Source organism: Periplaneta americana, chromosome 16 (genome assembly GCF_040183065.1).
Source record: "Periplaneta americana isolate PAMFEO1 chromosome 16, P.americana_PAMFEO1_priV1, whole genome shotgun sequence".
Classification (NCBI taxonomy): domain Eukaryota; kingdom Metazoa; phylum Arthropoda; class Insecta; order Blattodea; family Blattidae; genus Periplaneta; species Periplaneta americana.
Window position 1 is genome coordinate 121,524,067 of NC_091132.1, and position 13,741 is coordinate 121,537,807.

At 34.5% G+C, this 13,741-nt stretch overlaps 1 long non-coding RNA gene across 1 annotated transcript in view; it reads left to right on the forward strand.

Annotated features, from left to right (window-relative positions):
* Window positions 1-2,508: 2,508 nt before the first annotated feature.
* The window catches only part of LOC138691180 (uncharacterized), a 231,559-nt gene continuing 220,326 nt past the window's right edge, over window positions 2,509-13,741 (forward strand). Inside the window, exon 1 of the long non-coding RNA XR_011329760.1 lies at window positions 2,509-2,575. This is a non-coding gene — a long non-coding RNA (uncharacterized lncRNA). The remainder of the gene's footprint in view (window positions 2,576-13,741) is intronic.

Here is a 13,741-nt window from a genome sequence, read left to right on the forward strand (position 1 = left end):
GAAACTGGCCACCTACCCCATTATCTCCTTGTCTAGTTGTTTCATAAGTGGTACCTTGTAGGTATCACTTGTGCGGGTCAAACCTGTCTTCGGACAGTTGACTAAACAACAAAAACATTCTCTGGATGCCATACAAAAAGTTACTCCGAATAATTTCAAAATTAATATATTTGATCTAATTACCGGTTTAAATACTTAAATATTATAATTATTATATGTTTGAGTTTTGACAAATTTACATGAAATATCTATATAAGTTATTGTACTCTGTATCCATTCCAAATACCGTTTCTCTTCTTCTTCTTCTTCTTCTTCAGCTACAGGGATTAGGCCTATTGGCCTGTTCCGTCTTCAAGGCTTAAATCATCTGTCCATCTTATTTTCGGTCTTCCGACATTTCTATACGCCTATCCTGTTGGTGCATAATCCATAATTTGTTTTGGTAGTCTATCATTAGTCATTCTTGTAATATGTTGGTACCAATTTGGTTCTGATTTTTAATCTTTTCTTCTAAATTAAAAATATTTAATAATTGTCGGATATTTTCATTTCTTTGATGATCCAATAAAGTATAACCGGCAACACCTCGTAGGAACTTCATTTCACTTACTTGAATTTTTCTTTTTGATGCGCTGTTTAATGATCAATTTTCTGAACCGTAAGTTAATAATGGAACTGCTGGGGTTTTGTAAAATTTTAATTGTGTTGAGCGCTGTGTTTTATTTCTTACAGTTCTTATTGTTCCACACATCTGTTGGAATTTGCTCAACTTATTGTTAATATCCTGTTCACCCAAATAAGATATATTGCAGCCTAAGTAGTTAAAAGAAGATATCTGTTCTATAGTTCCTTGATTAATAACTATTTTACATCGCCTATGGATAAGCCCGCTGAAAGCCATTGTTTTAGTTTTGTTATTAGAAATTTTTAGATTATATCACAGTCTAGTATATACAGTCGCGAAGCTCAATACGTAGTAAATATGCAAACATTAGATAGGATCGCTAATATCGCCCCAATACAGGCAATGCAAAATAGTACCGTCACAGTCTATTGTTTCTAGCACCCTCAAAACTCAAGCTTCGTGACTGTATATAGTAGACTGTGGTTATATCCTTTTGTTATTAGCTGGAGCTGGTAAGTTGCCATTTGTAGATCATGCTCAGATTCTGCGATCAATATTTGATCATCGGCAAAAAGCATTGTATTTAATACAGTTGTTCCTAAATTTATACCAAATTATATTTTATTCTGCTATTCTTCTGTGGCTTTATTGAGGTATAGGAGTATATTAAATAATGTTGGAGATAGCGGGCAACCTTGCTTCATATCTTGGTTTACTATTACTGAATTGCTTATCTGCTTACCTACTCTTATCAATAATTTTGTCTCATATAAGCTTTTTATTATATTTACCAAATGTTTGGGATATCCTTCTTCACACAATATTTTATATAATTTGTTCCTTAAGACCTTATCAAAGGCTTTTTCATAATCTATGAACAATATATATGTTGGGAAATTAAATTCCCTTCTTTTCTGAATTACCTGCTGGATCACAAAAACACTGTGAATCTTCAAGGTAATTACAGGACTAAATACTGTTTCTCTGTTTAGCAAATTCAGTGTAATGAATGTTAAATCATAGGCTATTAGAATTTGCTTTGGTTCAATCATGCATTACAAATGAGTATATGGCAAAAAGAAAGATAACTCTATAAAAGTAGACGTTCTTCGCTAAGGTAACGACGGTCTGGTTTAGCTCGGAGGCTATTTTAATTAAATAATTGCAAAGAAAAATGTAACTAATCCTGTATGTAATGAATAGTTTCTATGAAACATAAAGGACCCAGGGACATCCCAGGTAGCTCATTTAATTTATCGTTTCATCCGATGAGTTAAAATATCGATAATACATTTTTGCGATCGAATTCGAGTTCATTGCCATCTTCTGCTTTTTATTCGAAATAAACGCCTGTTAACTTTTACTAAAAATTATTATATTTCATGTACATTATTTCCGGAAAAATTGACTCGTAGATATTGAATATAAACATCTGCCAATAATCCACGAGGAATCGCCGTTCATAGATGGTTGGACAGAGAGATAGGCAGACACCATACCGAAACCATTTTCTCGGTATCCGGGATGCTGAAAAAGTGCATATTTTTTGTAGCATCACAATACTTCCTCTAATGTGAAAGAAATCGCTGTGTGTGAGGATTTAATATTGACTCGTAATTAATATTCACAGAAGTGAGAACGGAATTGACCAAAGAATTCAGTCCTTGAAACTACGAACTGGTATATGGGATTTTGATGTGATAAATAGCCTATATGAGATAATGTAATATGGTATGATTTTTTAGTAGTTTATTTTACACGTTATCTATGCTTATCTAGCGTCTGAATGATATGAAGGTGATAATGCCAGAGAAATGAGTCCGGGGTCCAGCGCCGAATGGTACTCAGCATTTGCTCTTAATGGGTTGAAGGAAAACTCCGGAAAAAACCTCAATCAGATAACTTGTCCCAGTCAGGATTTGAACCCGGGCCCGCTTGTTTCACAGTCAGGTATGCTAACCGTTACTCCACAGCGGTGGACGATATGATACGATGATCCGATATATATGATACGATACGATAAGTTACTGTACTATTATATTATATTATATTATATTATATTATATTATATTATATTATATTATATTATATTATATTATATTATATATTATTGAGAGAGGAACAGAGATTAAGAGTGTTTGAGAATAAGGTTCTTAGGAAAATATTTGGGGCTAAGAGGGATGAAGTTACAGGATAATGAAGAAAGTTACACAACGCAGAGCTGCACGCATTGTATTCTTCACCTGACATAATTAGGTACATTAAATCCAGACGTTTGAGATGGGCAGGGCATGTAGCACGTATGGGCGAATCCAGAAATGCATATAGAGTATTAGTTGGGAGGCTGGAGGGAATAAGATCTTTGGGGAGGCCGCGACGTAGATGGGGGGATAATATTAAAATGAATTTGAGGGAGGTGGGATATGATGATAGAGACTGGATTAATCTTGCACAGGATAGGGACCGATAGCGGGCTTATGTAAGGGCGGCAATGAACCTGCGGGTTCGTTAAAAGCCATTTTTAAGTAAGTAAATTAGTAGGCTATATTATATTATATTGTATTGTATTGTGTTGTGTTGTGTTGTATTGTATTGTATTGTATTGTATTGTATTGTATTGTGTTGTGTTGTATTGTATTGTATTGTATTGTATTGTATTGTATTGTATTGTATTGTATTGTATTGTATTGTATTGCATTGTATTGTATTGTATTGTATTGTATTGTATTGTATTGTAGCTGCTTTGCTTTGTTTTATTTTATTTTATCCCGCGCCGTGGCGTCGTGGTCTAAGGCACCTGCTTAGGACCCGCGTTACGGAATGCTAGCTGGTTCGAATCCTCATCGAGGAAAACATTTTCTTACGAAATTTCGGCCAGTGATGCACTTGGGAAACTTCAATAGGTAGCGAAATCCGATTACGAAAGCCGGCTATGACGGCTGGGGAAATCATCGCGCTAACCACACGATAGCTCCATTCTGATCGAATGATCGTGCACCTCTGCTTAGGCGTAAGGCCGTGAAGCCAACAGACTACTGGTAGATCTTGGCCCTTAAAGGGTTGTAGCGCCACAGATATTATTATTATTATTATTATTATTAATTATATTACTTCATATTATTATAGTATTGGAGAGGATAGGAAAACATTGTGCATATTAATTGCTTTAAGATAAATATCAAAGGAGAAGCTGAGAAAGTTCAGGAATTCCAGAGCGCTAACAGTCGGCCTATGGGATCGATTCCCGATACGGTCCTGCTCACTCTGACAGATGGAATCCATGATTAATATGAGGAGAGATTTCCCAGATGCCTGCGGCTATGCACGTCGCTTTGTTGGAACTTGTGTGCCACGACCTCTGAATTAATAGACGATGAAACTTAGCTTTCCGCTGTGGCGGGTTTATGTGACAGAAGACTTTTAAAATGGCATAGTTCAGTACGGTAACTCGTATGTATAGAGCTGAAGACAAATAAATTGCTTCATGTTACATAAGTGGGATAAGAGTGAATATCAAATAAAATGTTTCTAGAATAGTGGATGTCCGTTAGATATTATGTGCACGAACTCAAAATTAATAAAAGGCAATGTAATTTTGAGAGTCACAAAAACCATTATGGTTTTGCATGTTGGGATCCTTACAGATTAGAACATATTAAGACAATGGAAAAGATTAAAAAACGGACTCTCAACTGATGTCGTAAAAATTCACCATTAAAATGGGACACACTCACGGACAGGAGAACGCGAATTCGATTATGCGCAATGTTCAAAACATACAGAGGTGAGCCTGTCTGGAGAGAAATAAAAAATAGGTTGCAGCCGCCAAATTACTCTTCAAGGAACAACCACTCATTTAAATTGAGGGAAAGAAGACAGAGGATGGACACTGGAAAGTTTTCTTTTCTCAATCGTACTATCAGGGATTGGAATGCTTTACCTGCAGAGTTACTAAAGGCTTTACCAATAACCAAAAATGTATTTAAAATAGGCTTAAGGACTTTACTAATAGAAAGTAGTATATTATAGACACTATTTAAAGGATGTAATTGATATTTTGTTATTGAAGTGTTGTATCAGTGAAGAAGTGTGTTGTGTCAGTGAAGTGTGTTGTGTAAGTGAAGTGTTTTTCTATCAGTGAAGTTTATAGTTATAGTGGCAGTGCAAAGTATTTGAATAATGAAATGTTTTTGAAGTGTTCGTGAAATAAGGATAGAATCAATGAAATGTGTCGTAGTTGCAGTGAGTGAGTTGACAGCGAAATGAGTGTAGAACTGAAAAGTACTTGTGGAGGTATGAACATATCATATTCGTGAATTTTAGTTCGAACTTAGGTTTAAGATACAAATTATATTTATTTAAATGTTATTTTAAGTGATCGTGCTTCATTTAATTTACGATGCTACCTGGTATTTTTATTATTATTATTATTATTATTATTATTATTACTAATTATTAGTATTAATTATTATTAGTAGTATTATTAAATTTTTATTAATTGTATTTTTATTAATTGTGTTTATTATTGTCATCATTGAGTGTAATTAGTTACCACTGCCAACGAGTATATACCCATTTGCAGTGTGAATAAATACATACATATATTTTCTAATCCTCTGTGATCTACTGATTGTCATCCTTATTTTGGTTGCGATTATCGCGCACTAAAACTCGAGCAGAGCGTTACAGATTTTTCGAACGATAACTTCCGAAGTGTGGCTACCTCCGTGAGTGAAGTAAAGCAAGTGATATTTTAGTACACTAAGTTTGTGGTACATAAAAGATCCTTACGAGTTGTACTCTGGCCTTCTAGCTTGGCACTGAATACGAGTTGTGTGGGTTCAAAGCGTGTCAGGGTGATGGACATTTACTGTGATAAAAATCTAGCATGCCTTCCTCTTGAAGAAAATAATGATGAGGAGCGAATGTCGTAGATTCAAGGCACGACAAAGTACTCTGTCCCTGTACTCGAAGTAAAATGCACTGGTCATTTCACACCCTCCCCGAAGATAGCACAATCGACCCGTATGAGAGAGTTTCCATGGTGTCCATTTGGTCCCTCTGGTCTGTAGAAAGAATACTTTTGCATTGAGAAGAGGTTATCTTGTTGAAAATTAGATCTTGTTATGAAACTGTCGAGGGATTTATTAAATTCTTGGGATTTCGTGAACAGTCTTTATTATTGGTTTGTAATTGTTAAGCTTTGTACAAATGAATTTAAGGATTAACCAAATACTACTACAGATAGGATAACTAGTATGAATTTAAGGATTAACCAAATACTACTACAGATAGGATGACTAGAATGAATTTAAGGATTAACCAAATACTACTACAGATAGGATGACTAGAATGAATGTAAGGATTAACCAAATACTACTACAGATAGGATGACTAGAGTGAATTTAAGGATTAACCAAATATTACTACAGATAAGATGACTAGAATGAATTTAAGGATTAACCAAATATTACAACAGATAGGATAACTAGAATGTACTTAAGGATTAACCAAATACTACTACATACAGAATGAGTAGAATGAATTTAAGGATTAACCAAATACTACTACAGGTAGGATGAATAGAATGAATTTAAGGATTAACCAAATACTACTACAGATAAGATGACTAGAATGAATTTAAGGATTAACCAAATACTACTACAGATAGGATGACTAGAACGAATTTAGGGATTAACCAAATACTACTACAGATAGGATGACTAGAATGAATTTAGGGACTAACCAAATACTACTACAGATAAGATGACTAAAATGAATTTAAGGATTAACCAAATACTACTACATATAGAATGAGTAGAATGAATTTAAGGATTAACCAAATACTACTACAGATAGGATGACTAGAATGAATTTAAGGATTAACCAAATACTACTACAGGTAACATGACTAGAATGAATTTAAGGATTAACCACATACTACTACAGATAGGATGACTAGAATGAATGTGAGGTTTAACCAAATACTACTACAGATAGGATGACTAGAATGAATGTAAGGATTAACCAAATACTACTACAGATAAGATGACTAGAATGAATTTAAGGATTAACCAAATACTACTACAGATAAGATGACTAGAATGAATTTAGGGATTAAACAAATACTACTACAGATAATATGACTAAAATGAATTTAAGGATTAACCAAATACTACTACAGATATGATGACTAGAATGAATTTAAAGATTAACCAAATACTACTACAGATAAGATGACTAGAATGAATTTAAGGATTAACCAAATACTACTACAGATAAGATGACTAGAATGAATTTAGGGATTAACCAAATACTACTACAGACAAGATGACTAGAATGAATTTAGGGATTAACCAAATACTAGTACAGATAAGATGACTAGAATAAATTTAAGGATTAACCAAATACTATTACAGATAGGATGACTAGAATGTATTTAAGGATTAACCAAATACTACTACAGATAGGATGACTAGATTTAATGTAAGGATTAACCAAATACTAATACAGATAGGATGACTAGAATGAATGTAAGGGTTAACCAAATACTACTACAGATAGGATGACTAGAATGAATTTAAGGATTAACCAAATACTACTACTACTACAGATAGGATAACTAGTATGAATTTAAGGATTAACCAAATACTATTACAGATAGTATGATTAGAATGAATTTAAGGATTAAGCAAATACTACTACAGATAGGATGACTAGAATGAATTTAAGGAGTAACCAAATACTACTACAGATAGGATGACTAGAATGAATTTAAGGATTAACCAAATACTACTACTACTACAGATAGGATAACTAGTATGAATTTAAGGATTAACCAAATACTATTACAGATAGTATGATTAGAATGAATTTAAGGATTAAGCAAATACTACTACAGATAGGATGACTAGAATGAATTTAAGGAGTAACCAAATACTACTACAGATAAGATGACTAGAGTGAATTTAAGGATTAACCAAATACTACTACAGATAGGATGACTAGAATGAATTTAAAGATTAACCAAATACTACTACTACAGATAAGATGACTAGAATGAATTTAAGGATTAACTAAATACTACTACAGATAAGATGACTGGAATGAATTTAGGGATTAACCAAATACTACTAAAGATAAGATGACTAGAATGAATTTAAGGATTAACCAAATACTACTGCAGATAGGATGACTAGGATGAATTTAAGGATTAACCAAATACTACTACAGATAGGATAACTAGAATGAATTTAAAGATTAACCAAATACTACTACAGATAAGATGACTAGAATGAATTTAGGGATGAACCAAATACTACTACAGATAGGATGACTAGAATGAATGTAAGGATTAACCAAATACTACTACATATAGAATGAGTAGAATGAATTTAAGTATTAACCAAATACTACTACAGGTAGGATGAATAGAATGAATTTAAGGATTAACCAAATACTACTACAGACAAGATAACTAGAATGAATTTAAGGATTAACCAAATACTACTACTACAGATAAGATGAATGAATTTAAGGATTAACCAAATACTACTACAGATAGGATGACTAGAATGAATTTAGGGATTAACCAAATACTACTAAAGATTAGATGACTAGAATGAATTTAGAGATTAACCAAATAATACTACAGATAAAATGACTAGAATGAATTTAAGGATTAACCAAATACTACTACAGATGTGATGACTAGAATGAATGTAAGGATTAACCAAATACTACTACAGATAGGATGTCTAGAATGAATTTAAGGATTAACCAAATACTACTACAGATAGGATGACTAGAATGAATGTAAGGATTGACCAAATACTACTACTGATAGGATGACTAGAGTGAATTTGAGGATTAACCAAATACTACTACACATAGGATGACTAGAGTGAATGAACAGGGAGGAAGTGGGAGGGAAAATATTCAAGGATACTCGAAAACGCGTCCTTGGAAGTGAAATTGGGGCTGAGAGGAAGTGTTTATGTGAACTCCAACCCTGTTGGCCATTTGCCTCACTCCGATTTTCGTCGTTTTATATCAAGAAACATTATATAATTTTGAAGGGGAAAGCAAAAAATCGACGTAATATAATTGCTACCACATAAGTGAGGGTACCAATGCAAAAAAATAGATAATGAGCGAGACGGACATGTAGAAAATCTAGAAGCACATTAAATAGTGACTGGAGGGAGATGGACGACGTTGAAAACCACGAGGCACGAGCTTCAGCTTATTTTTCTTGTTCCGTAATACCAGGATAGGTGTCAGAGTTTACAGAAAACAACATTTCGTGTTAAAATGTTACCATTTTTCTCTCCTTGTAGGTCGGGTGTAGTAATTTTACGTCAAAAAATATATTTCTATTATATTTATGAAAAATATGTGGTAATTTATGTTTTACCATTTGAATATTATTTTGCGTCCTAAGTTACAATACGCAGGTGATGTGTTCTGGAGTCTTGTTTCCTATTTCCTATTCATTGATAGTAGATAACAGTAGGCTATATGAATATTGAAATATTTTTAGTCCTTTCTTCTGAAGGAGAGAAAACGGAGGTGATTTCTATTGCTCTATTGTATATGTGAATTATCATTATCGGACGAGGTTGATTTTAATATGTTTATTATTTGTTTCACTTTGTGAAATGTTTCTTGCGGGAAAATGTTTGAAAATTGTATTAATTATTCTCCAGAACAACACCAGCAGAGATATTTGACGAATCTTACAGTGCAGTGGTAACCAACTCACCTGCTCTTACGAAGCACTGTGTGCATTCACGAGCAAAAAAAGAGAAACGTTGATATTGCAAGCATTGAGCCGATCTGCTCCCGTTTACTGCTCGTGTGCAACGAAGAGTTTTCTTGCACAAAGAGCACAAATTAGTCCACCACTGTTCTTTCTTTTCCTGGTTATTTAATGACACTGTATCAACTACTGGGTTATTTAGCGCCGATGGAATTGATGATAGCGAAATGATATTTGGATAAATTATTTTACGTAATCTATATACTATGGATTTTCTGTTACAGAGAACAAATACATAGAGCACTGTGAACTGCCCTACTAATCACGCAAGGGGTAACTGCAAATTTTATGAAAAAATGAGATAATTACGTACCGGTGTAGCAATTCTGTGGGGTATTTTGCACCTAATAGTAGAGTTTATAGTCGTATCGAGGCTCTAAATATCTTAAAAATGATGTACTACAACTAGGGATATGTGCATTTTCGTACATGTTAAACTAAACTTGTTAATACAATTATCTCAGAACTAACTAGATTGCAGTTACCTCTCTGTGGTTAGTAGGGCAATGTAGTTGTTTCATTGCCATTGCTTGTTTTTATGTTAGAAGAAATATCAGTACCTATATTTATAAAATAATAATGTTCAACTCCTGAGCTATTTAAAATTTGTCCGTAATTAATATAGCATCTTTATCATATATTTCAGTAATATAATTTTATTTTCGGTTCAGTTTCCTCTCTAATTTATTGTTTTCCAACATTTTTAGTGGGTGACTTCGATTAATTTACAGTTTTCAGAATAATACTGTGCCTAACTTTCATATGTTTTTTAACAGTTGTCAACGTATATTTATATTGTTTGTAGCTTTTTATTTTTAAGTTCTGTATAGAATGGTTCTTCATGCAATTTCTTAGCAAGTTTGTCTCTAGTGCGTATAGACTTCGCGATACCAACAGTGCAACAGTGATCCAAGGAAATATTCGTATAGTAATGTCCCTTAGAGATAGAAGTTCCATTGTATTAATATTTTCATTAAGGATAGTTTTTTGTGAGTTGAACTGATATTATTGCATATTTTAGGGCAATAAATCCTGCTATTGTCTATGTCTTGTTTTTGATGGTTTTATTTTATTTTTGTTGGTTATTTAACGACGCTGTATCAACTACTAAGTTATTTAGCGTCGATGAGATTTATGATAGCGAGATGGTATTTGGCGAGATGAGGCTGAGGATTACCTGGCATTCACCTTACGGTTGGGGAAAACCTTGGAAAAAGAACCCATCCAGGTAATCAGCCGAAGCGGGGGTCGAACCGGCACCCGAGCGCAACTTCAGAAAGGCAGGCAAGCGCCTTAACCGACTAAGCCACGCCGGTGACTTTTTTTATGGTGGTGGCAAACCCCTTGACATAACTTTACGTATGAATATATCGCATTGACCATAGGTAATGTTCAGAATTTAATTTGCTTTTACAATTTCAATTAAAATGTTATGACAATATATGGATTTTGTAAATACTTCCATCCGTTGCTGTGTGCATTGTATTTTTAGGTTTTGTTTGTTGACTCCCAGCAGATTATTTAGGCCCGTGAGTTCTATTTTGTTAGTGATAGAAGGGAAGTAACGTTGTACTGATTTAGTTAAAATGATTTGTATTATTCTTTACCATTTACAGATGAAGCACTGGGGCATTGGAGTGTGATGTTATTAATGTGTTTGTTGCTGTTGAAGTTGTTGTCGTATTTAATACCGGATATTTATTTTATGTTGTGATAACCAGTGGAATGCTGCTGTTATGAGACAGAGATAGTTCGTTTATGATTTTGGAAAGAATGGTATTCAGATTATTCCTCTGAGATTACTTACGTTTATCTTGTAGCTAAGGAAAGCCTCGTGAAAACCGAACCAGCTATTTGGCCCAAGCGGGATTCCGTCTCAGACCCGAGCGCAAACTCAATTGCTGTCTTTTCTGTTTGTTCTTCTGGGGCATATACAAGTAGTGGTGAGATGTGACAGCGTTGCCGTCACAGTTCCGAACTGTGTTAGCTCCGGAAAAATCGCTGTGACTGATAATGGCGATTTTGTCACAGTGTCATTTTTGTGTTCGCCTGATTTTGGGGATTTTGAATGTTGTCGAGTTATTCCGAGTATAACTGAAAGTATATTACTTACTTACATACTTACTGGCTTTTTAGGAACTCGGAGGTTCATTGCCGCCCTCACATAAGCCCGCCATTGGTTCCTATCCTGAGCAAGATTAATCCAGTCTCTATCGTCATATCCCACTTAACCCTTAAATCCATTTTAATATTATCTCCCCATCTACGTCTCGGCCTCCCCAAAGGTCTTTTTCCCTTTGGCCTCCCAACTAACACTCTACATGCATTTCTGGATTCGTGCTACATGCCCTGCCCTGCCCATTTCAAACGTCTGGATTTAATGTTCCTAATCATATCAGGTGAAGAATACAATGCGTGCAGTTCTGTGTTGTGTAACTTTCTCCATTCTCCTGTAACTTCATCATTCTTAGCCCCAGATATTTTCCTAAGCACCTTATTCTCAAATACTCTTAACCTATGTTCCTGTCTCAAAGTGAGAGTCCAAGTTTCACAACCATAAAGAACAACCGGTAATATAACTGTTTTATAAATTCTAACTTTCATATTTTTGACAGCAACTGGAAGATATAAGGTTCTCAACCGAATAATAACAGATATTTCCCCACATTTATTCTGTGTTTAATTTCCTCCCGAGCATCATTTATATTTGTTACTGTTGCTCCCAGGTACGCCTATATGAATTTTTCCACCTCTTCAAAGGATAAATTTCCAATTTTTATATTTTTATTTCGTACAATATTCTGGTCACGAGACATAATCATATACTTTGTCTTTTCGGGATTTACTTTCAAACTTATCTCTTTACTTGCTTCAAGTAAAATTCCCGTATTTTCCCTAATCGTTTGTGGATTTTCTCCTAACATATTCACGTCATCCGCATGGACAAGCAGCTGATGTAACCCATTCAATTCCAAACCCTCTCTGTTATCCTGGACTTTCCTAATGGCATACTCTGGAGCAAAGTTAAAAAGTAAAGGTGATAGTACATCTCCTTGCTTTAGCCCACAGTGAATTGGAAACGCATCTACAGAAACTGACCTATACGGACTCTGCTGTACGGAAAGTATATTGTGACAACACAAATGGTTTGCGATCACAAGAAAACAAGTTATTGTATTTATCACACTTCTCTGAAGTGGCTTACCAATGCCACAAATAATATCGTCCCATGATAATAAAATTACTGCAACAGAGCCCAGTTATCTTGTCAGTGAACTTAGTATGAATCTTCTAACTTGTAATTGTCTGCATGTAATCACGGTCGATGTCAGTCGCCATCATCGCTTAGTCACATATTGGACTGAGATGGCGATTTCTCGGAGCCGTGATTTTCGAGCTGTAGTAATAGTCGGATCCAGTGACAAATTTTTAACAACGACAAAGTCACAGGTCTTCAAATCACACCCCTCCAATGACATTAATGCGATGGTGCTTAACTTCTAGAAAGTCCTGAGATCTGACGAAGGGCTAGAAATGATTATTCAGGGACATAGAAGACTGACATATGCATAACATAATATTACATAGAAAAAGGCTGACATATGCATAAGTTGACATAGAGTATATTCGATATAATGTGCGAACGTTAGCAGATGTTGTGGAATAGTCCACCGGACAAAATGTTATCTTGTAACTCGTACTTTCATTTTAATGTAATACGATATGTTCGCAAAATGGATAGTAGCCAGTGAACAGAGAAACGATTTCGTCCTAATCTTAATCTTTGGGCAACAGCAATAAAGTTGAACGTGCAGGAAGCCAACGCTGAGGAAATTATCGTCTTGGTGAAGCTGAAGCGCTGTCCTCGCTACACATCTCGCCTCTCCTTAAATTAGGCGATTATCACATTGCTCGTAACAGAGGCCCCACAAATCCCGTCCATATCTATCATATATTTGCAAATAACGTTGCTTGGCTCACTGATATTGTTAATGCTATTATAAAGAAATGTAAATCTTCCTTATGCTTGGCACTTTCTGAATTTATTAATTACTCATTTCTTTCTAATTTATGTCAATGACATAAAATTTCTTCATTTACATGGAACTGCCACTCTTTTTGCAGATGACACTGGTGTATTTTATACATATTACTGACTCCATTGAAGAACTGTGTGAAAAGTTTGAGGCAGACATTATTACTCTTGAAAACTGGCTAAGCGTAAATAGGCTTTCTTTGAATTAAAAAAAAATGTGTATACGATTTTCACTAAACCTTCATTTTATTATATTATT